Here is a 26,786-nt window from a genome sequence, read left to right as displayed (position 1 = left end):
TCTTCCTGTGAGGGATAAAATGGACAAGCAAGATTAGCCATCACCCGCTACCGCCAGGCACCAGGATTGCTATAAGCATCCTAGAGAAGAGGGGATCACATCCACACTGTGACATGCTCCTGCTTTTTTTGTGCGGCTGGAACCCCTGCTCCTCCGTGCACTAGCTGGGAAACCCTATCTGCCCTCCTTCCCCCAAAACACACCCCTGGGAAACTCAGAACAAATGCATAGCACCAAAAGCCCAGTGCCGCATTTCTGGGAGCCGACGCAACCCAATGCGGGAGCCGATGCAACCTGCCTTTCTTACATGGCCAGTCCATCCAGGTACCCTGCCAGAGGCTTAACTTTGACCATACTTGGATACAATCAGCTTCTGGATGACGGCCATCATCACCTCTAGTTCTAAGGTCTATAAAACCTCCTATAAAACTTCCTCAGCCCCTTTCTTTGGGACTGATGAACCTGCACCTAATAAGCCTGGATTCATCTACCTTTAATCCAGTCTGATCTGGTTTGTATTTGTGTCACTGAAAAGGAGAAAATGCCTAGTAACGATCAAGGTCATTTCCACAACATTTAACAAAAGCTTAATCAGCAGGCAGAGGAAAAAAAAAAAAGTCGATATTTTAAACTTTTGAAAATCACACTGCCTACTTTTCAACACAGATCCTCTGAAACATTCCCTCCACTTCCCAGCCCTCCAAAAATTTATAAATTCTTTGCATTTATGTGTCTTGGGTTCTTCTTATGGAGACACCTGGACATCTGAGCATCCTTTTGATGAGATATTGAGAACAACCATCAGCTCCTGTAGCCATGCCAAGGTTCTCCATCCCTTCTACTCCCTCTTTAGCACATTCTAAGCTGTGTGGTAGGAAGCAGGGAATTGTGCAGCCTCCTAGAGCCCCCGTGTGAACCGGGAGTCAAATGGGCACAGAGAATAGTGACAGTGCTCCAAAGAAAAGATAAAGAAGGGCTGAGGACTCAGCGGTGTTCCAGAATGTATGGTGAGGAACAGTCCCATAGAGAAAGAATGGCTGAACAGGAGGTGTACGGCCAGCTTTCTGTCCCCTTAATAAAATGCAAGGCAAAGCAGACAACCTGCACAGGGACATCTTCCTTAGGCTCATGGTTTCTAGTCCATGATCAGGCGACCTCGTTGCTGTGGGTCACTAGTGTGGCAGCACACCATGGGGGCCAGGGTACGAATGAGGAGTAAAGCTATTTTTCCTCATCACCAGAAAAACATAGAGAAAGGAAGAGGTGAGAGTCCCAGGATCCCCCGCAAGGTCATGCCTGGATGACCTAAGGAACTCCTGTATGACCCTTTCCTCCCAGTAGTGCCAACCCTACTAAGCCTTGAACTTGTGGATCTTTGGGGAGCACACGTCCAACCACCCAGCATCCTGCAGCAGGATGGGGGACAGTGAGTGCAGACCTCAGGACAGGAAGATGGCTAGTGTGTCAGATTACAGGAAGGAGGTCTCTGGCTGGTGTTTTGAGAAAGAGGAAAGACAGACAGACGAGTGACATGGGTTTGGTTACCTGTGTAAGGGCAACGATGTCACCAGAATTCTATTCTAAAGGTTGTGCAGGTTGCTGTGTGCAGAACATAGTCTCGGGGAACAAATGTAGAGAGCAATCACACACCCTATGTGCTGCCTCCTCGGGAGCTAATGCCCACAGCCCAGGAGACATGTCAGGTCCTACTCAGGAGCTCTCGAATCTTCATACATGTCCCATGAGGCTCAGGGCCAGGGTTATGACACTTGAGAGATCCCTGTATGTACCAGCCCTCTGAGACACACTCATTTCTCTATCAAATTATTTTTCATAAATTACAATTGTTGTTGTTTTCAAGACAGGGTTTCTCTGTGTAGCCCTGGCTGTCCTGGAACTCACTCTGTAGACCAGCCAGGCTACCCTCATAGATCCACCTGCCTATGTCTCCCAAGTGCTGGGATCAAAGGCGTGTGCCACCACTGTCTAGCTGAAATATTGTTTTTAGTGAGAACCCTGAGAATTATGCATGTGTCATGCCCTTGGTCGGAGTCCGATTCACCTGGCACCATAAATGTTGACAACTCTTTCAACTGTAAAATGATGGAAGGGACAAAAACCCTACCACCTTTCCTTTGTATCCAAGACAGCTGCACAATGCCCAATACCTAGTGGCCATTTGGTGTGCACTTCAAATGTAAGAGTGTGTGTGAGGATGCAAGATCATGAGGGGAGCATGTCACGGACATGTGTGTGAGTGAGTGTGTGCGTGAGTGTGTACATGTATATGCATGTGTGAAAGTCTGTGAGCGAGCGTGTGTGTGCATGCCTGTGTGTGAGTGTGTTTGAGCATGTGTATGTATGTGTGTGAATGCTGTAAAGACTCATTCTGATGTCAACTTGACCACATATGCATTCAACTACACCACAGGCTGCTGGCCATTCCTGGGAGGGATTTTCTTGATCAGATTCTTTGAAGCAGGAGACCCACCCTGGTGCCGGGCCACACCTTCTGGTGGCTACCCAGATTCAAGGACTTAGAGGAAAGAAGATTTGGCTTTTTGCCTGCTTGCCCTCACTCTTGCTGGCAGGTTCATCTGCCCTGCTGCTGCAGCATTCCTTCCCCCAATATTAAAACCAGCTTCTCTGGATTCCAGCACAGAAACCAGCAGCTCTCTAAGAATCCTCCAGTCCTTCAGCTGAGAAAATCCAGCCTCACAGACGAAGCAACCCAGATTCTACCTCTCTAGTGTAGGACAGCCATTGTTGGACCAAGACCGTATCCAGCAAGTCAATCTAACAAATTACCCGTAATACATATATTACTTCTATCGGTTCAATTCCTTTAGCGAACCCTGACTACCACGCATGCCCCGATCTTTTTTCTCCGTGGATCAGTAAACTCTGAGTGTTCCTGGTCATTTAAGATAATCCCATCAAGCTCAATGGCCAAGTAAGATGCTTACGCAAATGGCATTTACAAACATAATTTAAGAGTTCTCAGAGTCATCAGCCCTGCGCTAATATTTCACAAACAACTAACAGGCTTTTACTCTGCATTGACCTATCCCAGTTATTTTTTCCTACCTTTCTCTATTGCCCATCCCAACCCAACAAAACGCCTTCATGCTAGTACACAGAAAAAAAACAAACAAACAAAAAACAAAAAAATTAAACAAAACAAAAGAAAAACAAAAGAAAAAAAACAAAAACAAAAAAAAAGAAAAAAAAAAAAAACCCGAGACCCAGAAATAGCTTTCCAAGATACCTCGTGGCCCTTGGGGAAGAAATAAGCTTCAGGCAAGAAGAAACTTCCACCATTCTAGAATACATTTTAGCTTACAAATAAATGATCCTCCTACTTAGTAACGCTCTCCCCCTTCTCTCTGGCAAAGTAGGAGATACACACACACACACACACACACACACACACACACACACACACAGTAACTGTCATCTAAAAATATAAAATCAGAGTAGGCAGGCCGTCAAACATTCCAGCATCCAGTGACCACAGAAACAGCAAGCAAGCCACTGTGCTAGCACAGGACCAGTACAATGGCAAACATTTAACGCTCTCCGTGAGGAATTTTAATTTACTGTATCCGTCTTGGGTTGTAACTGTAAAATGAATCAACTGTCTAAAGATTTGTCTCTGAGATGGAGAAGAAGCGCCAAGAGCGAAAGGTTTCTTCTGTACCAAAAGAAAACTTCTTTTTTTTTTTTTTTTTTTGAGTCCCATCTGCCGTTCATGTTTCACAAATTAATGTTAAACACAATATCTGGGCGATTTATGTTTTTAATATTGTTTCCATAAACAGAGCTGATCAAAACCCACAGCCACTGGGATGCCAGACGATACCGTAAAGCTATGAACAGAACCTAGGGACAGGGTCCCTGGTGAGACCCAAGGATGCAGAGCCCCGCAGGGCTTTCTCAGACCGGTTGTGAGCTTGACACTTCCAGAACACAGCAAGCCGTGCCCAAGCCTTCGATGCTGTCCTGGGACCTTGGAAAAACAAAGACTGGCTTGATTCTACACTGGATGGAGCCCCACCGCAGACAGACAGTTGGAGGGAACCAGTTTATTTTAGCTCACAGTTCCTTTATTGTGGGGAACAGGGCAGCAGGAACTCGATAGAGCTGTTCAAATCACATCCACAGTCAAGAGTAGAGAGAGAAATTAAGTCGCGCATGCTCAGTGCTCAGCTCACCGTTCCCCCTTCCCCAACTTACACAGGCAAGACTCCCAGCCTTCCCTCGTGATTCTGCATTATGTTATCGGACAATTAAGACGAAGCATGATAACAGACAAGCTAAAAAAACCCTTTTTTTAGAGTCCTGTGCTATATCAGAGCCGTTACTCCCACCTTAGGGCAGAGGGCTGTGCCCAGGCCCGGGCAGGTATTTGCACAAAGGGAGCCGCCAGAACCAAAAGGGATGTTTGCTCTCCCTATTCCTATGGTCTGCTCCAACAACCATCAAAAGGTGTGTTTGTCCCTGGGGGTTATTTAGGCAAGTGTTTCGGTACTTAGCCACAGGCCAGTTTTACACCTGAGGTTTCCAAAGAACAGTTTTTACTGGCATTCTTCCCCGCCCCTCCCCGAGACAGCCCTGTCTAGCCCTGTGTAGCCCTTTGTCCTGGAACTCACTTTGTAGACCAGGCTGGCCTTGAACTCAGAAATCTGCCTCCCAAGTGCTGGGATTAAAGGCGGGTGCCATTATCCCTCCCCACTCCTCGATGCTTACATACCAACTCACAAGGTACTAATGTCAGTTCCCCCCCCCCCGGGGGGGGGGCTCCGAAGCCCCAACAGCAAACCAGACCAACCAGCTCTTGCCTGAATTCAGAGGAACAGAGAGAGGGGAGGAACTGGATTACAAAGGATTTCTGGGAAAAGTTTCACAGAGGATGAACTGTTAGAGCACCAACAGCCTAACAAAGAAAATGCAGCGGCAGATAAGAGAGATTAAAAAAAAAAAAAAAAAAAGACAGCTCTGGACAGAAGGTGATGAGCTAACAGGTAGAGGAAGCACAGTGCACAGTTAGAAAAGTCTGGCTACAGCAGAGCATTCATGCAGGGAAACGCAGAGAGATTGGGATGAGCATGGAGTGGCTTTCCCCTCATCAGAGAGCACAGGGTTGTCTGTGCTTGCTGGGTAGCATCAGGTAATGACTTGGGTCTTTCGTGGGTCCTGTTATCGGCCAGCTGAGCCCGCATTTCCTCGGAAGAGGACTCTGGCAGGCCCACTTCTCCTATTATAGGTTTGTGTTGAGTCTGCTTTTTGGCACAGCTGTTTGCTTCACAGAATATTCCTCTGTGGCTGTAGCCCGAGTGGGCTCGGGCAGGATTGTCTGCTGCGTTTCTGCACCATCAGCTTTTCCAAAGAAGCTGATGCCAGAGTCGACTCCAGCACTTTCTTGCATCCCCCTCTGGAGAGCAGGTGCTCTCTCTTTACTAACCTAACACTTGCTTTGAGTCTTAAGAGATGACTCTCAGAAACCTTGGCAGCAGCAACTATGTAACTGTGAAGTGTAAGAGAAGGATCTGGAAAACAAACAAACTTACTACTGTTTCCAGGAACATAGCAACGGTGGGTTTGTGTATTCCCACAAGGGCATATGAATTGTGGGTTATATAACAGAGTCTGCTGGATACAGAGATACATTACTAACGTGCTCAGAAACATGCTAAGCAATAATCAAAACAATTTAACTTGCGGGTTAATAAACAAGAACGAAGTCTTTACAAGAAGAGAAACCTACGTACTACAGAATCCAAAATAAAACAAATCAACAGAAAAATTACAAGCATGTTCCCACCTCCTGCCTGCCCTTCAACCCCTTCTGTCCAAACACTATGGTGATTAGCACCGGTGGTCAATTCTATGATCTAGCATTTCCTAGGAGATAAACCTCTGGACACATCTAAGAGTTTCTACATTTGGCTCACTGATGTGAGAACACCCACCCTAAATGTGGTGGCTCCATTCCACGGACTGGGATCCTGGGCTGAGTGAAAAGAAACTGGGTATTGGAGACAGAGATGGCTCAGCAGTTAAGGGCACCGTTAGCTCTTGAAGAAGACCTTTGTTCAGTTCCTAGCACCCACTCAGTGGCTCACAACTGTCTGTAACTAAAGCGCCAGGAGAATCTGACGCCCTCTTCTGGCCTCTGTAGGCATTGCACATATATGGTGCACAGACAAACATGTGGGCAAAACACACCAAATACGTAAAATAAAATAGGCACACAAAATAAAAATATATAAATCTAAAAAGAAGGAACAATTGAACTGAGCTTTTGTCTCCCCTCAAACGGCTGAAGCAAGCCCTTCCTTCCCGAAGCTTGTCTAGTTATTTAGTCCCTGCAATGAGAAAAGTAACCAGTTCAGTCATGGGATGGGGTGTTTTGTTTTGTTTTCCTCTACACTGTGGGCAAAAATATTGCTTTCTCAACCAGACCTTTTTCTCAACCTTGCTGCGGCTCACCTTCGAACAAGAACTGAAGTGGGAATTTCGGGTTTTGTGAGACACTCGCTTGTGTCATCTGATTTTTTTTTTTTTCTGGAAACTGTCTTATGAGAGAATGTTTTGCTGAAGCAGACATGGGAGAAGGTGCTTTGCTGAGAACAGACATGACAGACATGTGGTGTTTTTCTGGATGTTGCCTGGTGAAAGGGCGTGTGATGTTTTACTGGAGCCTCAGTGGACGATGCTCTTGTATTGGTTCCTCTTGCATCACGTTGCTGCTCTTCACTGGGCTCTGCTGACGCTGGTCCTTGCTGGTGGCACTCTGACATTGGTTCGCCTCACTTTCTTGGCTGATCACCACTCGTCAGACTTGGTAGAGAGAAACACACCAAAGACCTTCTGGTGGTACACTGGATGCTTCTAAGGCTCATGTCGATCAGCAAACCCTTGAGGTTTCTTCTGGATAGAGCTGCTGCTCCTGATTCGTATTTGATGTTTCCAAGTGAATTGGACCACTGACAACTAAGATTCCAAGACTGGAATCGCCCCCAAAGAACTGTTTCTAAACAGGTCCACAACCCCCGTTTCCTGTTAACCTTTCCTTTCCAATATCTCTGGTGGGTGGTGGGCTAGAAGTGAGGTCAAAGTGTTAACCAGAGTTAAAGTAGGTTTTGAAATATCTAAGTGTACAGAGAACCCACTCTGGAGAACCATCCTGTGTGTGAGAGGACAATCGGAAGCATCCCTGATCTCCAAACACAGATGACACACACAATTATACTGCCTGCAGATATTGACAAGGACAGAGCCTAAGAGGGAGAAGAATCTTGGGGCTCTAGACCGTTTTTGCCAAAACTACACAATGGCAGAGGGAAGCAGGACACGGGGACCACAAAAAGGCAACACAAGTATCTGCTGTGAGAGTCCTTGGATGTACTTTCTTTTCCTCTCCGTAATCCCCAAACAATGGTCGCACGCCCTTACGATCCTATTACTCCAAGAGGCTGAGGTGGGGCGGGACCACAAGTTCAAGGTTAGCCAGAGCTGCACAGTGAGACTCTTATTTCAAATTCAAATTTATTTTTTTAAGAAACTTTCCTTATTTTGAGTGAATAAAATCACAAATATAAAGTAGGAATATTAAAATATAAATAAATATAAGACAAAAAAATCTAATTTTTTAAAAAATTTAAATAAAAACCCACAACCCAGGAAGAGTATCACCAGATTCTATACCATCTCTCACAGAGCTTGCTGATGAAGTATCAGGGAGTCTCCAGGATAACACGGTGTCTGTACAGAAAAACAGAACAAGGTACCACTGTGTCAGGGACTTCTACTATAAAGCCACCCTCACATTAAGGCGGTTGCGTGGCATGAAGGTTAATGTCCATGCTTCCATTTCCTCAAGTGACCGCTTGCCTTCTTGGTCCTTCTGGTCACTGCCGAACATGGGTGAGGCTGCACATCTTCCTGTCTCCTCCATAGAGAGGAATACAAAGGTGCTCCACTTCCCGGAGCAGTGAGCCACTCAGTTGCTTTTTCACTTTCTCTACAAACATTGAGTAAGCACCCAGCTTGCATCCAGCCTCCATTGACTAAGAGCTATGAAAACTGTTGGGAACAGACCAACGGAATCCCTGCCAGGATATTAAGTGCAATGACTAATGATGTGGATGAGGAAGAGAAAACAAAACCCCTCCCTAGCAAGGGCAGATCTTAAGTCACTCTTCAGACTTGGTTCCTTCTGAGGTTGTCAGAAAGAATCAAGCTAGCCCTTTCAGAAGAGCCACTACAAATGGATCTCCCTGTGCATAACCCCCAAGTTTTTACCCCCGAGAAACCACTGCCGGTGACTGATGTCAATTCAGGCTCTTTGGTACATGTACTGGCTGGTTTTGTGTGTCAACTTGACACAGGCTGGAGTGATCACAGAGAAAGGAGCCTCCCTTGAGGAAATGCCTCCATGAGATCCAGCTGTAAGGCATTTTCTCAATGAGTGATCAAGGGGGGTAGGGCCCATTGTGGGTGGGGCCATCCCTGGGCTTGTTTCTATAAGAAAGCAAGTTGAGCAAGCCAGGGAAAGCAAGCCAGTAAAGAACATCCCTCCATGGCCTCTGCATCAGCTCCTGCTTCCTGACCTGCTTGAGTTCCAGTCCTGACTTCCTTTGGTGGTGAACAGCAATGTGGATGTGTAAGCTGAATAAACCTTTTCCTCCCCAACTTGCTTCTTGGTCATGATGTTTGTGCAGGAATAGAAACCCTGAATAAGACAGTGCACAAAAGAAAAATCCACATTGGGTTCAAAATGTGTGAGTGGATACAGAAACCTTATCAAAACATTTGAGTAACAATCTGTCCATTTTCAGTTCCTCTGCAACTTTTGGGGTCTTTTCTGGACAGGACGAACCCCTATGGCACCCTGAACATCCCAGGGACTTTCACAAGGTTCTGACTGTAACTCTTCACTAATGGGCAACCTGCCTTGATACCACACAGGTTACCTGCTACCTGCTGCCAAAGTGAAGCCATTTTGTCTACCTACCGGCAAGCTTACCCAATTAATTACCAAAGGCAGCACAGGGTCAGCAGGGACCCAGCCCAGTGTGTGTCCCCCGATGACCTAGTTAATAAAATCTGCCCTCAAATCCAATGGACCCCATAGTTAATCCTTGACCACAGAGGTTATATAGCAGTCCGCAGGCAGAGGTGCTGGAAGCTGGCCCTGCAGAGTCCCCTATAACAAAGGACAGCAAAGAGGCTTATGTGATTGTTACCATTTTAACAACTCCCCCATCCCCAACCTACTATTCCAGGCCCTGACACTATGGAGTCAAATATTTTAACCCATCTGGTATTTTCTTCTGCATTTCAGCCTAAGGAATAAAATATATTATAAAGTGACCACCCTCACCCTCCCTGAACAAATGCTTTCTAAAACCCTGGCACATCTAACGTACTCCTGAGAGTTGTTTCATTTTATTTCTTTTAATTATATCTACTTATTATGCATGTGTGGGTACAGGCTTATATGTGTAAGCCTGAACACGTGGGCGTGAGTTCTCTCTTTCTCTACCATGTGGGTCCTGAGGAACACACTCAGGTCACTGGGCTTGGTACCAAGCACTTTGATCCACCAAAGCCATCTCACTGTCCCTGGGAGGGTTGCTTTAAAGTAGAAAATAAGACTTACACACGGTGATTTTTTTTCCCTGTGCTCTAGATATGCAGCTCTTTCAGTCACCTTTGATTGGTATTTAATTTTTCAAAACCAGAGTGGAAAAAAATCAAGGAAAGAAAAGAAAGGAAAAAATCCTAACCCTTAACGCTCTGTGAGAACCCAGGAGAACAGGGTAAGTTAACAAGTGCCTGGATCTCTTTTATTGCCAGGATTCCTCTGGCCTTGTCCATCTGTTATCCTCTAATGACAGAATTGTCTGCTCCATTTTAAAACAGAGTTCTCAGGTTGGGACAGACAGACAAGCCTGACATGCATACGACCATGGAAATGGTTTTTGACCTCGTCCTGGCAAGCTTGCCAGCTTGGCATAAGCTGGAGCCATCCCAGAGGAGGGAACCTCGGTGAAGGAATTTCTGTAAGATCTAGGCTGTGGTCAAGCCCTATAGGACATGTTCTTAATTAGTCACTGATGAGGAGGGCCAAGCCCATAGTGAGTGGTGCCCCTCCTGGGTTGGTGGTCCTAAGGTTCTAAATGAAAGCAGGTTGAGCAAGTTGTGAGGAGCAGGCTGGCTAGCAGCATCCCTCCATGGCCTCTGCATCAGCTCCTGCCTCCAGGTTCCTGCCCTAGGTGAGTTCTTGCCCTAACTTCCTCCAGTGATGGACTGCGATGTTATGTGTTAAATAAAAGTGAAATAAACCCCTCCTCCCCAAACTGTGTTTGGGCCTGGTGCTGGATCATAGCAACAGAAGCCCAAGGACACACCTAGCAGAGCGGGCTCTGTCCAAGGTCTGTGGAGTTAGTCAAGCACATGATGTAGACCCAGCTCCCCTCTCTCCAACCAGGATACATCACCTGCCTGTGGATGTTGTAAGAAACAAACAACAGACGATGTGTGGGACTGTGAAAGGCAACCTGTTTTCTGGTGGAGCTAGGTTTAAACCCCAGAGAGCCAACAGATGGTCCTACAAGAGACAGAAGACCCTGTTTGCCATGCTCCAGACACTAGACACGAGGCCCCAGCTCCATAATTCTGTGGCCATCAGTCAGGTAGGACTCCTGGTATGCTGTTGGGACTCCACCTCCACAGTTACCTGGCAACAGCCAGGTATGCTCCTCCCCACGGTTACCTGGCAACAGCCAGGTAGGCCTGGCCCACTATAAAAGGCTGCTTGCCCCCTCCTCTCTCTCTTACTCTCTTGTCTCTCTTACTCTTGCTTCCCGCTTGTTCCCTCTCTCCCCATTCCCTTCCCCACCTCTCTCCACGTGGCCATGGCTGCCCTCTACTTCCCTACTCTCTCCCTCTCTCTGCCTTTCTACAATAAATGCCTTAAAACCATGGGCTATCTCTTCTCATCAGGATCTGCCGTGCTGGAGCAATGGAGCAGGTCTTCCTCTAAAGAGTCACACACCTAACCACCCAGCGCTTCCAGTCACGGCCAGCCTGGCGAGCCACCCAAGCAAGCTAAAGACTCTCGTCCCTGCAGGAACCAGCCAGAGCACCCTCCTCCCCCTGCCCTTTTCCCTTCAGCCCTGGGCCAGAGCCTGCTCAAGGGGAGATGGGGGTTGGGGTGGGGGTTGGGGGTGCCATACTCTGTTCTCAGCTCTTCCCGGGGCTCAGACTGTGCTTCCTCAACCCCAGAGTGGGGTCCTGCTGCTTCTCACAGCCCAACGCCCATCCAGCGGTGGCATGTGGTGTGCACAGTCAAACTTCCCGTGTCCACCTCCACAAGCGGCCCTAGCCCCATGGTGGACTGGAGGCAGGACACCATTATTAACCCACAGAGATGTATCCTAGGACAGTACAGGACTGAACAAAGCAGGTGTCCTTACAGTAGAACAGTGATTATCAACCTTCCTGACACAGCGACTCTTTAATACAGTTCCTCATGTTGTGGGGACGCCCAACCACAAAATTATTTCGTTGCTGCTTCATAACTGTAATTTTGTTTGGGGGAGGTTGTTGTTGTTAAGATTTATTTATTTTATATATAGGAGTACACTATTGCTGTCTTCAGACACACCAGAAGAGGGCATTACAGATGGTTGTGAGCCACGATGTGGTTGCTGGGCATTGAACTCAGGACCTCTGAAAGAGCAGTCAGTGCTCTTAACCGCTGAGCCATCTCTCCAGCCCAATTTTGCTACTGCCATGAATCATAATATAAATATCTGATACGCAAGGTATATGATATGTGATTCCAAGGGGGTCGTGACCCACAGGTTGAGAACCACTGCTGTACAAATCCTGACCATGTGACTGACCTAAGGTCCTTTTTTTTTTCTTTTTTTTTTTTTAATTTGATATTTTCTTTATTTACATTTCAAATGCTATCCCGAAAGTTCCCCATACCCTCCCCCCACCCCTGCTCCCCTACCCACCCACTCCCACTTCTTGACCCTGGCCTTCCCCTGTGCTGGGTCATATAAAGTTTGCAAGACCAAGGGGCCTCTCTTCCCAATGATGGCCAATTAGGCCATCTTCTGCTACATATGCAGCTAGAGACACGAGCTCAGGGGGTACTGGTTAGTTCATATTGTTGTTGCACCTACAGGGTTGCATCTTCAGCTCCTTGGGTACTTTCTCTAGCTCCTCCATTGGGGGCCCTGTCCTAAGGTCCTTCTGAACCATTAAGCTTATACTACACAAAAGATTCTAGGAACCTAAAGGTCCCCACCACAGGGCAGACCACTCATTTTCTTTCCTTAAAAAGCTATCCATCCTGTTGAAATATCAGCTCCTGCCAAAGATTCACATCTTTACACAATCCTCACACTCGATGTCCCCTTAAAAAAAAAAAAAGAACCAGCCTGCACAATTATTTAGACGACGTAGTGATAAGACACATCAGACTGCCGTCAGGTTCAGCACACTACTTCATTTTAACATTCATTACGCGGCTGTTCGCGAGCATCTCCCCCCCCCCCCCGTGTCTTCTCCAAGCAAATTATCACCCTCCCTGCTGAAGGGTGAGAAAAAAAATGAAACACAAAATTATTAGTTCAATATCACAGGTGCCAACCATCAGCTCCAAAAATGTCCCCAATTCCCTACCTCCAAGGTACTTTAAAGACAAAGGAAAAAAACAAACAAACAAACAAACACAATAACTCCAGGGTAAGCTGAGAAGCAATTTCCAGGAGGGACAGTACCATCAGCCTCCCTGGCTCAACTCTCAGTCTGTGCCTGCCCTCCCCACCCTGCTCATTAAAAAATAATACGAATTATCTTTTCTTTAAAATGTTGATCATTTGTGCATTGGGAGGTGGGGAAGATTCTAGACATAAATAACAGAAATTCACCCAAAATCTCATTGGTTTTCCAAATTACATTCCTAAGCTTGGGTGTTAACGATCCCAAGTCCCCCCACCTTGCAAAGGCATGGGTCACAAGAATAACATAGGGATAACAAGGGTGTTCACAGCAACAATGGCTACGCCCAGGTCTGCTCATGGCTATCCTCAAGGCAAGATGTACAGAGGAGCTCAGGAATACATCTCTGAGAAAACTGCCTTAGGGTTCCTCACGCTGGAGACCCCTGGAGCTTCCCTGATCAACTCCATGCCCAGGAACTTGAATCTACACATCTGAGGTCATGTACTTTTATATAGGGTCTGACATTCTTTGTGTCAGTGACCTGCATGTGTGCACACTATGTGAGCGAGGTGTGAGCAGGTGTGTACACGTGTGCATGCATGTACGCATTGGGTGTCCCCCTCTATTCTTCTTTACCTTGTTTGAGACAAGGTCTTTTGTTGAAGCTGGAACTTGCTGGTTCAGCTAGCCTGGTTGGCCAGTGAGGCCTAGAGATCTTCCTGTTTCCATCTGCCTCCAGTGTGAGATTACAGACATGTGACGTAGGTGCTAGGGATCCGAACTCAGGTCCTCATGCTCGTTCAGCAAACACCTAGCTGAGCCATCTCCCCAGCCTCTCTCAAAAACTTTTCAATCACTAATCATACGCTCCCACCCCGTACCCCAAATCTGGCCCCAGTGTACTGCGCCCCTTCCTCTGTGTCTGTCAATCAATATCTACCAAGCACACATCAACACTGAGATAACAGCTTTTATAGATGGTTGTGAGCCACCATGTAGTTGCTGGGATTTGAACTCAGGACCTTCGGAAGAGCAGTCAGTGCTCTTGACCGCTGAGCCATCTCTCCAGAGCTTTTAATTTCTTCAGAAGATTAATTATGAAAACATGCAAGTAAGGGAGGGCTGGTCCTTATGGATACACTGAACATCCTGGGATCAACTCCCTGGAACTAAAAATAATTCAGGTTTAAGCAGTCTTCGAAAGTTAAAGTGCCACACAGGTGGCAGCCTATCTATGCAACAAGCTCACATGAGTAAAGAGAGGTGGGTCTGAAAATATACTTTATAATACCTTGTTGGTGTGGTGAAATGCTCATCAAAACCACTTCAGGGGAAGAAAGGGTCTAACTCAGCTTCCACTAACAATCTATCGTCAAGGGAAGACAAGACAAGAACCCACAGCAGGAACTGAAGCAGAGACCACAGTTGCCTTCCTGACACAGCCCAGGCCCACCTGCCTAGGGGTGGTTCCGCCCACAGTTGATGGGACCTCCTACATCAATCAGCAATCAAGAAAATGCCCCATAGACAGGCTTACAGGCCAAGCTGATGGAGGCAATTCCTTAAAAGGAGTTACTTCGGCCGGGCGTGGTGGCGCATGCCTTTAATCTCAGCACTCGGGAGGCAGAGGCAGGCGAATTTCTGAGTTTGAGGCCAGCCTGGTCTACAAAGTGAGTTCCAGGACAGCCAGGGCTATACAGAGAAACCCTATCTCGAACCCCCCCCCCAAAAAAATAAAGGAGTTACTTCCTTCCTGGGTGTGTCAAGTTGACAGCCAAGCACAGGACTGCAGGAATTAGCCAGAATTTTCATTTAAAATAGTTTCTATTTCTTTCCCAGAAAAACAAAAATACCTGAAACCTACAGACGCTTTTAACATGTCTGTCAAATTCCTTTCAAACCACCTAAATTTCCAATAAAAGCCATGCCTCAAACTCCTATTTCAATTCTCCATCTCCTAAGAACAGAACAGAACAAAAAACTCCTTTTCTTGCATACCATGAATTGGGTCCCAACAATACAGGACCGCCCTGAAGGGCATTCAGATTGTGCAAGGTGGAAAACTGCCACACTTTGGTGAAGGCATTCCCTACTCACCCGGAAGTCCCCGGACATCGGTTATTTTTTAAATTGTATCTCTCTTAAAACTTGGATACATTCCTGGTAGGTAATTTGACTACTTACATTCTAATTTTCTAGCATATGGTAATAAAGTATCTTTTTCCAACAATCGGTTTAGTTCAACAATGTTCCAATTACATGGGAATAAAATGTCATATGGAAGGAATGCTTTTGTCTAATTTGCACATAATGCCATATGGGACAAACATCCCTCCCGCAGAAGAGCTTTCCAAAGTGTTTGAAACTCTCCATGGCCACCGCTGCTCACTACAGCTTCTGATCTTGGTTAAACGGGTTTTATTCCTAGAGCCTCGACTTGCCCACTGGTACAGCTCTGCTCTCTTGGCTCTGGGTTTTTTTCCTGATCAGTTTTTGGTTTGAAGACAAAGATAAAGCAGCTGAGCCTAACCTGAAACTTTTACTATATAGCACAGGCTTGCCTTCAACTGGCAGTAATTCTCCTGTCTCTGCTTTCCAAGTGCTGGTTTGCAGGTACACGCCACCAGGCAGGCTTTTCTGGGTTTATCAAGCACATAGTTCAGCAAACCTTCTCACCGTCTACACCAACACCCAGCCCCATACTGCTGCAGCTTCTTGCCCCGTTTCTGTCCATCGATGTTACTACAACAACAAGACAACCTTTTGTCATAGTAGAAGATTAATTACCACTAAGAAAGAGATGTCTATTGCATCTGTAAGACCATTAACAAAACATGAAGCTTGAACTTGGGTCTCAATTGCCATCTGAATGTGTTCTTCGCACTTTTAAATAGGCAAAATGAAATAAGCTTTCGTAGGAGAATTCATTGTCGGTGGCCTTTTAAATAAATGACATCGCTTGCAAAAACATAAATTAAAAACAGTGACGCCCGTTGCTGGGAGAGAGCAGGAAGTGTAAGGCACTCAAGGGGTGACTGCAAAGCGAATAATAAATGAAAGAGGACTGTATATGAACTCACCCTGACCCCTGACCCCTAAAACAAGCTTCCGGGTCACTGGTCACAATCTGGTCTCGCAGACAATCCAGCTGTGGAAACCTGAGAAAGAAAAAGAGACTTGAAAACACCGGGAGAGAGAGGCAGCAAAAGCCAAGCAATAGCATCGTGATAACGCATCCCGTTGGAATGGGGTTCATGCCATAGAGTTCTTGGCTCTATACTGTAATTGCACAAACATCGAGTTAGTGTCATCCCGTGAGCTCCTACGGGATAAAGCTAGGATTTGGGAGCCATTTAATCTTATTTTCTGGTTAATCCCCTGTGGATTACATGACTGCATTTCCTCTCTGTCTTCATCCCTTGAGTAGTTAATGATCATGAACACCCCCACAGAAATGAAATTATTGAAGAAGTTGAGATTCTTTTGGGGAGCACATGCCTCTAATTCATGATGTCTGTGTCCATTGTGTGGCTCTTCGGTGATGTAAATGCTACTACATGTAACCTCTTCCATATTAATTTTATTTTACTCCAGGAGAAATTAAGAACCAGCGAAACTATGGACCTTAAAATGTTGAAAATATTAATTACTTCCTTTTAAAAATTATTTCCCAAAAACTCAGGAACAAAAACAATCATTTTTTTTCTTCAATCAAATCACAAAAAGACCCGATGTTAAATAGTGGGAAAGATAGATTTCCCTCTAAAACCTGCTGGAATAGATATCACAAAATATTTGCTCATCTTGGGTTGAGGGACAGACACAACGTTCAATATTCAACCATTTTCACCTAGGAAACAAATGAAAAATTCAAAATTTTTCTGAAAAAAAAAATGAGGGACAAGATTGGGGGGATTATTATAAACAATTAAATATCCAACACTATGTATTACTTAACATCGATCAATTTTCTTCTCCGTGTCAACAGTCCCTTGGTGCCCCCAAAAGATAAAACCTGTGTTCTCTCCACATCTGGAGGTCTCTGTGCTGCTCCTCAGCTCTTCCTTTCTGTCCACAGCAACTGCCAGTGCCTTCCCAAGCCTCCCCTTTGCAATGCACGAGGTCTCTCTAAAAACAAACCTGTGGCCAGGATCACAGGCATGGCTGAGGCAAGACGGGGCAGGAACAGCGGGGCTGAGGATGGATGTCAGAGCTAGAGAGGGGGTGGAAACGGGGAGCAGGTGCCCACGTGGGACCCACACACACCACACCGAGGAAATTAAGCAGGTCCTAAGCCAAGCCCAGACGGAATGGAAAGAATCCACTCCTGTCTGATAAATATATTAATAACCCATCTATCTTAAGAGTCTACCACAACCCCCCGCTCCTGCCACACCACCCTTGACATAATTCATAGTATGCACAGCACTGTTGGGATGAAAAGCCAAGGAGAGAGCAGCTGTTGTGAATCCCTGGGCACCAAAAATTTACATGTTCAAAAAAACGTGTTTCTTTCTGAGTGGGAACAGGAAAGGGTGGAAGGCGTTTCCCTCCCACCAGGAGACCCATTACATCAGCAGCCTCCCTTCAGTTTTACTTGGTTTATTTTCGCTCTGTGTTCATGGACGAGCACCCTCCTGCCAAATAAACATACTGATCTCTTGAGTACCAGTCACCTGTTTTCTGTCCCTATTTTCTAAACGTGGAGATAAAATATAAGATCGAAACACGACACCAAAAATTGCCGTTGGAACTCGACAGAGCAATGCAAGAGTCCAAGTTGGCAAGGCTAGGGAAAAACCAACCATTTCCCTCAGAACCAATCCGACTTCTCAGAGAGCATCAGAGGGTCCTTAAGGGAGATGCAATGGGAAAGCCAGACTGGATAAGGGCATTCCGTGGAGGACCACAGGCTGGCCAAGAAGCAACTGGTCAACCTCACACAGAGGAACCCTGAGGCATAGGGAATGACCACTGTGGCCAGAGTGGGTTCTCTAGATCATGTCTAACAACAGAACATGGACCTGGTATAACGCCCTGGGCCTCAGATAGAAAAAGGTTAAGGAAACAGACTGTGCACATTGGTAAACAATAAAAAAAAATAAAAAGGTATCTACACACACAGAGCACGGACATAATTTCTAAATACCAGACCTATGGTTGATCCTGATGCTTCAAGGATGTGTACTCTTAATACTGTTCTCTGAATGCACTAGAGTATGGACACGCTGAAGAAGAACTATGAGTTCAGTGTATGGAGTCTGCCGGGGAGACGGTCTCTATAGACATGGGAGTCATAGATGGGACCACCGCTAGTTCCTTTAATCTTCATAGTAACCCCTGGCATCTCAATACCCCTGTCTTGCAGAAGACCGAAGAGAAATAAGAAAAGTCAATGGCATGTGTGCATGCTGAAGCAAGAACACAAATCTCACTGGAGGGCCTCCCATAGCTTACTAACAAGGAAGGGCATCCTAGCTCCCTAGCAAGTGGCCTCTGGTAGCTCAGCCTCCAGCTCCAGCTCAGCCACACCACTCCCTGGGCAAGATGCTCACACGCCTGTCCCAAGTGAACCAAACTGCTGAGCACACACTAGCTAGTGGCGATTCCGCACACAGCCCTGCCTTTCCTCCTGGTGTCTCCTGAATTGCTCCGCCCTTCATCTTCCGAAGCATCGCCTTAGCGAAGCCCTTCTTGTCCCCCACCGCCTGACCCAGGCAGGACTCACAGCCTCCTCCACGGGACAAGGGAGGACAAGAAAATGATGCCATGCCTGTCTCGTTACATGTATCAAGGGGTTGTGTGCTTTCTGAGAAAGACCGTGAGTAAACGTCTTAAGAATAAATTAACGATGTGCTAGAGGTGATGTCAGAATCTTGTGTACACCATGATATGTGTCTAAAAGCCTGAAATATTCGTGGCTTCTGGGTACCCGAAACACAGAACCAAAGACAACGTCATTGTATTAAAATGATTTCATAGAAGCTGGAGAGATGGCTCAGTGGTGAAGAGCACTGGCTGCTCTTCCAGAGGTCCTGGGTTCAATTCCTAGCACCCACATGGTAGCTCACAGCCATTTGTAACTCCAGTTCCAGGGGAGAATCTGACACCCTCTTCTGGCCTCCGTGGGTACTGCATGCACAGTGCACAGCTATACATGCAGACAAAACACCCAAACACGTAAGATAAAAATAAATAAATATTTTATATTATAAGTGGAAACTAAAAATGGTTTGGGCATATGTGACAAGTCCCCATCTGTGTGTAGAAAAGATTGTCTTGCTGAGAAGGTATTTTGCATGAGTAATTTCAAACCGTGCAGCGCAGAGACAATTAATTAATTCTGGTAGTTTGAGATTACTTCTCCAGTCATTTCGCAGAGACCGTGTTCATATTGTGTTTGGGATTAGTACTTTACAGCAGCCATCTGGCAACGTGTGGGGACTTGGCTTTCCTACCGTTTGCCTCTGTTGTCATTTCCTATAACCCATGGCTCTGTGCTCCGTGCTGTCTCTGCTGTGCGTCTAGAAAGCACCGAAAAAATCACTGTATCAATCTCAACTTGCTTCTGGGCAGATGTACTATAGCAGCGAATATGCCTCTTCTGTCTGCAGGAGACTTCCCAGCACCAGTATCAACCTGTCATCAGCACTGGGCTGGCCTTAACCACACCCACTGCTCACCTCCTACACTCGATCTAGGAACTGAATCTGTGGGGCTGTAGGTCCATGGAGTGCACAGGGCAAACATGGAGAAGTATCAAGTGTCTTCAAGCTGCCCAGTCCAGGACAAGGGCCATTCATTATCCTAAAAGAAAATTACCATTCCTGGGAAACACGAAGCAAGCACCGGATCACCAGATTGAACTAGCATCTCTCCTTCCATCTAGTACACACTGTGGTAACAACACAGAAAATAAAAACAAGAGACCCAGACGTTAGTCACTTGCCCTATTTATTTAATCACTTGTTTTCTATTTACTTAGCAGAAGGTAAGACTGTTGACTGAGAAAACCACCCAAAGAAGTCTTGAGTAGCTAATAGCATATCAAGTGCCTGGGAATGTGATTCCCCCCCCAAGTCAGAGTCTCTTTATGTAGCCCTGGCTGCCCTAAAACTCGCTATATGGACCAGGCTGGTCTCAAACTCACAGAAATCCACCTGCCTGTACCTCCCGAGAGCTGGGGTTAAAGGCCACTATGCCCTGTTGTGATCTAAAATTTTAAACCTATTTTGCAATCCATTTGGATTTTACATTATGCATACAGATCGATCCACTGTAATGACCCATTCATGGCACCTGAAAGTACCAAGAGCCAGGAATGCCCTTGAATGCTGCATTTCCCAAGTTTCCAAAGCAACACAAGATGCAGCCACAGACTCAGCAGCCGCCCATAACTGTCACCTGCACATGCTCATCAAAGCTGCTCTGAGGTTCCTTCTGCCACTGCTGACCAAGACTCCACACAGGAAGCATGTCCCTGGGCTCTCAGAGGTAAAATGTGGTTACAAGCCACAGTCTTTTAAAAATAAGCATTTAGCCTAGACGTTGGCCTGCACCCCAAGCTCAGCCTCTGTGCCCAGGTAAAACATCAGCCAGTTTCTAGCTTCCATTCTCCCAGGGGCCTCTCTACCTTCTGGCCTAAAGGATCTACAGAAGTCTGGGTTCAGATGCACACATTCCCACAACCGTATGTCCGAGCCATCGGATGCAAGGTCTGGGTGTCCAGGATCCTCATTGCCACACTAAACACCTCTCTTCCTCGCACCGTACAGCCAGATTGCCTTCAGGTGGGCTTTTCTCTGGCTCATTTTCTTCAGCTATTGAGATAATCCTCAAGGATGAAATTTGTGGTTCTCCACCACAGCTCCAATACATTCCTCAGGTGAGGGGCAAAAGTCCAGGTTGCCATGGAACTTGCCTGCTGGCCTCTTTCCTAAAACAGACCAGGAGAATTCCCAGAGAGGACATAGAGCCTCTCTTCCTACTCAGGGGTCCAGATCAGGTTTCTGATGCCCTGAGAAACCTTGGTTACCCCTGTCTCTCAAGCTGACATCAACGGATAAGCCCTGAAGGGACATGCCAACACTCATTCTCCCACAGAGAGCAAGCTGCTGCTCGTTCATTATATTAGCATGAGAATTCCCAGTGCTGCCCCTAGCCCTGGCTCCCAGGTGCCAACTGTCCTCTGCCCAGAGAGGCCCCAGTGGGTGCCTTCCTTGCTGGGAACCCTTGAGTGTCAGCACTATATCCCTTCAGTGAGCTTTTCCTGTCCATGTGACTAGAAATAGTGATTCTCTCCACCAAACTACTTCTCCCCCCATCTGACTTCTTTTCCTCCGCTGGACCTAATCCATTCGACATTTTACTTATGCTCATCTGATTCCTTTAGGGCACTGTGTTTTCCCATTTTCTTCACTATGTATATCCTGGTGCCTAGAACATTGTATGATGGTGATGCATTTTTAACCCAGACACCAAGTTGCAGTAAGCACAGATTTTATTCAGGATGAGTGGAAAGAACTTACAGAACTTGAACTTTACAAGGTGGTGATGTATGCCTTTCATCCCAGCACTCAGATGGTAGAGGCAGGTGGGTCTCTAAGTTTGAGGCCATCCTGGTCTACACAGAGCATTCCAGGACAGCCAAGGCTACACAGTGAAACCCTCTCAAAGAAGAAGAGGAGGGAGGAGGGGAGGAGGGGGAGGGAGAGAAGGAGGGGAATGAAGAAAGAAGAAAGAAGAAGGAAGGAAAAGGAGGAGAAGGAGAATGAGAAGGAGGAGGAGAAGGAGAAGGAGAGGAGGAGGAGGAAGAGGAAGATGAAGGAGGAGGAGGACGACAACAACAACAACGACGACGACAACAACTACCACTTGAACTTAACTCCTGCCCATGAGTGTGGGGTCAGAATCATGGGAGTAGAAATATAAAGAAAGAAAGAAAGAAAGAAAGAAAGAAAGAAAGAAAGAAAGAAAGAAAGAAAGAAAGAAAGAAAGAAAGAAAGAAAGATTCAATGTCTGTGATGGGGGGGGGGGCGGCTGCAAGCTAGCATCGCCATGGTTAGGTCTTATCCTTCTGCAGAGACTGGAGGCAGAGCCTTGCCCTTCCTAGTGAGCACATTTCAAAAGGTCTCTGAGAAATGCATCCCTGGGTGATAGAGACAGGTTTGCCTCCCAAAATGATGGAGAGACAATTTACAATGTTAAGGTTTTTGTTTCACTTTTTAAATAAATGATGTAACAAAAGGAAACCCAGCTAAAGTCTTTGCTAGGTCATTCCATGCCCACTACAAGCTGTGTTCTCATAGGTAGGGGACAGAAGAACAAAATCATTCACGATGAAAGTGCAGATCTTCTAGGCCAGTGTCAAGCCCCAGTTGAGGAAAGAGCTCATAGGGAGCCCATGTGTCTGGTGAAGGACGGCGTCTTTATAAATGGATGGGTGATGCTGACAGAGTATGGATGGATAATGAATTGTGTATGCTGGAGGACAGCTGATGGATAGATAGTAAGTGGATAGAAATGGATGGATAGAAAGTGACTGATGGCAGATGATGATAGATGAGTATCATGTTCTGTGATGGGAAGAGTCAAAAAGGGAAGGTCTGAAGACATTCAAGTTCAAATTGAAAGTAGAAATCCAGTCAGAAAAAGGAGCCCTTCCTCAGCAAACTCCCCTCTCACACACCGTTTAAAGGCTCTTACCCACCAAGAAGACTGCTAATCAGACAGCCTCCTGCCTCATCTGGTCCTTCCCAGCATACTTTGTTTCTTGTGGGTTATTTCCCAAGGCTGGGTTTGTTTGTTCACTATTTGAAATTCCTACTTGAGAGAGATGCTAAAGAGTTTATACAGGAAGGTCTCCAACAGAGCCGGTGCTCTCTGTCCCCATTAACATTTTTTAATGAATAGCTCATAGTGGTCTTGTTTTGTTTTCTTCCTTTTCTCTTGGCAGCCTGCCTCTGAGATGCAGGTGAGCTGCCCCTTACTTTTCAAACGTATCCTTTCCTGGTGCTGTTTTTTTTTTGGGGGGGGGGCGGGGAGGGGGTGTTTGTTTGTTTTTCTTTTCTCCAGATCACACAATGATCCAAAAAGTAGTCCCGAGAGATGACAAAGCATGGGATCAGGAAGCTGTAGCTCCATGAGGTTTGGCAGGTGGGGTGGGAGGACTGGGAGGATAGCTCAAGAGTTAATATCATGGCTGCTGTTCTAGAGGAGCTGGGTTTGATTCCCAGCACTCACAAGGTAGCTCACAGCCACTTGTATCTCCAGTTTCAGGGGATCTGATGCCCTCTTCTGGCCACCATGGGTACTGTATGCATATGGTACACAGACATGCAGGCAAACACACACATTAAAAAAAAAAAAATTTTTTTTTCCCAAAAAGAAAAGGCTGGGCTGGAGAGATGACTCAGCAGTAAAGAGCACTGACTGCTTTTCCAGAGGTCCCAAGCTCAATTCCCAGCAACCACATGGTGGCTCACAACCATCCCTAAAGGGATCAGATGCCCTCTTCTGGTGTATCTGAAGACAGCTACAGTGTTCTCATATACAATAATTAATAATAATAATAATAATAATAATAGAAAGGCTATTTTAGAAGGTAACATTTAAACATAACAGAAAATGGAACAGATTCAAGATTCATAGAAACTTGGACTTATAAAATTAGGGTTGAGAGAGTGGCAAGGGAATCAGCCAGCATGGAAAGGGCTGCAGTCGTTTCCAGCCAGCATTCAGATCTCTAGAAAATTGCTAAACCTAACAGTTATCTATTCCAGCCATCCTCCTGACACAGTTCTTATCTCCCGTTCACAAACGACCATCCCTGCTGCTCCCTCTAATTTGGCAGCAGCTATTCATTATAAAGACGTGTGTGTGTGTGTGTGTGTGTGTGTGTGTGTGTGTGTGTGTGTGGTGTGCATCCCACTTGAGCCTAGGTTTTTATACATTCTCCCTCACGATTTCAGCTCTGACAGCCTAGTTCCATGTCAATTATGTAATAGCCAAAGCAGGGAGTTTAACCGAGTACCAAAAGCACCATCGTGGCTCTTACATAAGCTCCCATAAAGCCTCAGTAAGCCTGCCCCAAGCTGTGGAAATGTGGACTTATAAAAGATGCCAGCTTTCCCTCTGTCCTTAAGAATACCGAAAAGGCTTTTGTGCACCTGACTGACTAGTTCGCACTCCTATATAGTATATGAAAACGTCCATTCAGTGAGAAAAATAATCCTTGGTGAAACAATTTTTCTTTTTAAATCGTGCACACAAAAAGAAGGCACTCCCTCTTGCCAAGACTACTGAACTTTCAGGGTTTCCTCTGCACAATGCACTGTACCCCCATTAAGACTCCCATGGGTACCCTCTGTGGAACTAAGGGTCCCTGGTACACACCGTTTTTCTTTGCAAGAAAAACAAGCAGGAAAATCACTTAGATGAAAAAAGACCCGGGCTAAAATCTATTAGCTTCTCTCTGGTCAAACACAAGTTTCTCTCCCTATATGCCACACGCCTGGCTGGGGTACCTCAAACCCACCGAGCCCCACCTTATGCACGGACGAAGCACGAAACGATGTCCACCAACAGTCTCAGCCCTGACTCCACATGCCAAGCACCAGAAAGCCATACACAAAACAAACGCCATCACCAGAAACCAGTAAGAACAGGATGCGCGTATCTGATGCTTTCCACTCTCATCTTAGTACCTGAAAAATTACGGTACGTGTGAGCCGAGATCTTTAATACCTGTCAACTCACAGTTAGCCATGTCCACGTGACAGCAAAATAAAACTACCTAACAATTTAAAAGCCAAAACGGCTATGTGACAGGGATCTCTTTCTTTAAGTCACTTCCCACCTCTTTATATTGTCAGAAGACGTCCCACTGGTTTTCATAACAGACTTCATTAAAAAGCCTGTTTTGTGTCTTAACGCTTGAGAGTCTACCGTATGATTTTTTTTCTTTTGAAAGGACCTCGTGTCGCCTTTAAATGATATCAAAACCATCTCATGCTTATCCTGAAGGAAAGTTTTGAGCTGAGACAGAAATTATGGATCTGACTTCCTGCGCTCTTACGTTCTCTGGTAATCGCTCCTAACTTTACCAACCAGCAAATATTCCTGTGAAGCACTTACATAACAAAAGAGTGCAGGCGCCTCTGGCATGCCGCCAAGCATACTTCTCTGGGTGTTTGTATTTAAAATAGAACGGTAGTAACATCACTTGCAAGCCTTTCCCTGCACAGACTCAGAATGAAGGGGGTTGAAAAATGGATGGAGCAAGCCTTACCATTCTAGGGCTCCAAGGAAATAACACATCGGTGCTAAATTAAGACGAAGACATGGACCGAATTATCCCGAGCTGGGGGTGGAGAGGGGTGGGAGCTCGCTTAGGCTAACCCGCTGTCGCCTCTGAAACACCGTGCTCAACCTGACATCCCCGGAAGGTGCGAGTGGGCTGCAGCCTCTCTCCGGCGGAGCAGAAGATGTGGGCAGCGGGGAGCGGGCTCTCTGATGCCAGAGAAGCCAGCAAAAGGCACCGCCTCCGCCCCGCTCTGCACCTGTCTCCAGCCGGATCCGGACGCGCGGACAGCAGTCTCTCACCTGGGTCTGGAGGAGCCAAGAAGGATGTGCAGAGAGACCAGAGCAGCCTCTGGGAGCATCCCGGGCAGGGCTACCTCCGCACGCAGCTCCTTCGCAGCTGGAGTTTGCAACGCGCCCACGCGTCCAGACTCCTGACCCACCCGGGTCTTCTGTAACTTGACAGAGCGCGGGCAGAGGTGGCGCAGGTGGTGAGCTTAGGGCACCGGGGTACCTGGGGCCGTAGCCGCAGCCAGCCCTCCGCCCTCGCACTTCACCGCTGGGCACCGCCCAGGCCGCCCGGCTCTGATCACAGGGATGGCCCGGGCTGAGGACGCCTCGCCGGACAAAGACGCCGCTCCCGCCCACCCTCCAGTGAGGTGCTGTCCGCGGTGACAGAAGCCCGGCTGCAGCGCCCGAGGCGCGCACCCCCTCCCGGCCGCCCGGTGATGCTCGCGAGCCCCGGCGCCTCCTCTCGGCCGGAGCCCCGTGGGGGGAGCCGAGCGCCCTCTGCCGGCCGGACACGACCCGGCAGCTCACGGGACCACAGTGGTCCGGAGCATCCAGCCAGCCTCAGACCCCAGAGAAAGGAGAAGCAGCCTGAGGTCGCCAACCTAAAGCCTCGTGGCCCCGACTCCCACGAGTGGGATGTGATGTGGTCAAATCGGAAGAGAGAACCTCTTTTAATTGCATGCAGCAGGAAGAATTGGAGTCCAGCGGGTGAACTCGGAAGGGATGTAGCGGGGCTGATGGACAGGAGACTAAAGTAGTCTCTTGTAAGGGTTTTGTGTGTGAGATTGAGTGCGGGTTTGGCGGGGGTGGAGGTGGAGGAGTTGGGTGTTTGAGGCAGGATCTCGCTTGGGACTCACAGATATCCTCCTGCCTCTGCCTTCAAATCTAGGGGTAATGCGTAGCCGGCTACCCTCTTGAAAGGCTCTTGTCTCAACGCAAGCTTGCCTGCTCTCACAACGTTCACAACGTTCCTTAGAAGTAAACATGAACGCAGGACTTCTCAGTGGCCCTTCCAGGTCTCCTGAAAGCAGCGCACCTGGGAAGCCTGAAGACAGCCGGAGGGCTTCTGCAGCCTCTGGTTCACAAGATTTGGGACAGACTGACAGAGAAGGACGATGAGATGGTGGCAGGGTGGGCTAACTGATGTGCTTGCTCGCTTTCTCTTGGGGGTCGGGAGCGTGAGGAAAGTGGGCTCCCTCCCCTCACCCCAGCATTGCTGTGCTGAGCAACATTTTATACCAGCTGAATTTTTGTACTAACTGGTCTATACAGTGAAGGGAAATCATGAAAGAGCACTTTTCACACGGCTGTCTTTTTCCATTATTCTATGTGGCCTCCCATTTCTTCTGGAGGAATCTAGGGCACGTTTTATCGCTTTTCCTGTCACCTTCTGGTGTTAACAAGCGGTCTGACTGGCTGTTATTACAAAGTCCAGTCCAATCTAA

At 46.9% G+C, this 26,786-nt stretch overlaps 1 protein-coding gene across 4 annotated transcripts in view; it reads right to left on the bottom strand.

Moving 5' to 3' along the window:
- Nucleotides 1-25,754, bottom strand: part of Mtus2 (microtubule associated scaffold protein 2) — a 360,212-nt gene extending 334,458 nt beyond the window's left edge. Inside the window, exons 1-2 of one of the 4 annotated variants that reach the window (XM_029533662.1) lie at nt 25,040-25,728; nt 15,831-15,908 (exon numbers count right to left, since the gene is read on the bottom strand). The gene's annotated coding sequence lies outside the window, so the exon portion shown is untranslated. Of the gene's footprint in view, nt 1-15,830; nt 15,909-25,039 lie in introns of all 4 variants that reach the window. The other 3 variants (XM_029533660.1, XM_021222671.2, XM_029533663.1) reach the window with 3 other exon arrangements.
- Between the last annotated feature and the right edge of the window lie 1,032 nt (nt 25,755-26,786).

Source organism: Mus pahari, chromosome 23 (assembly GCF_900095145.1).
Source record: "Mus pahari chromosome 23, PAHARI_EIJ_v1.1, whole genome shotgun sequence".
NCBI lineage: Eukaryota > Metazoa > Chordata > Mammalia > Rodentia > Muridae > Mus > Mus pahari.
The sequence above is the reverse complement of the archived record's forward strand: the minus strand, read 5'-3'. Positions and strand labels throughout refer to the sequence as shown.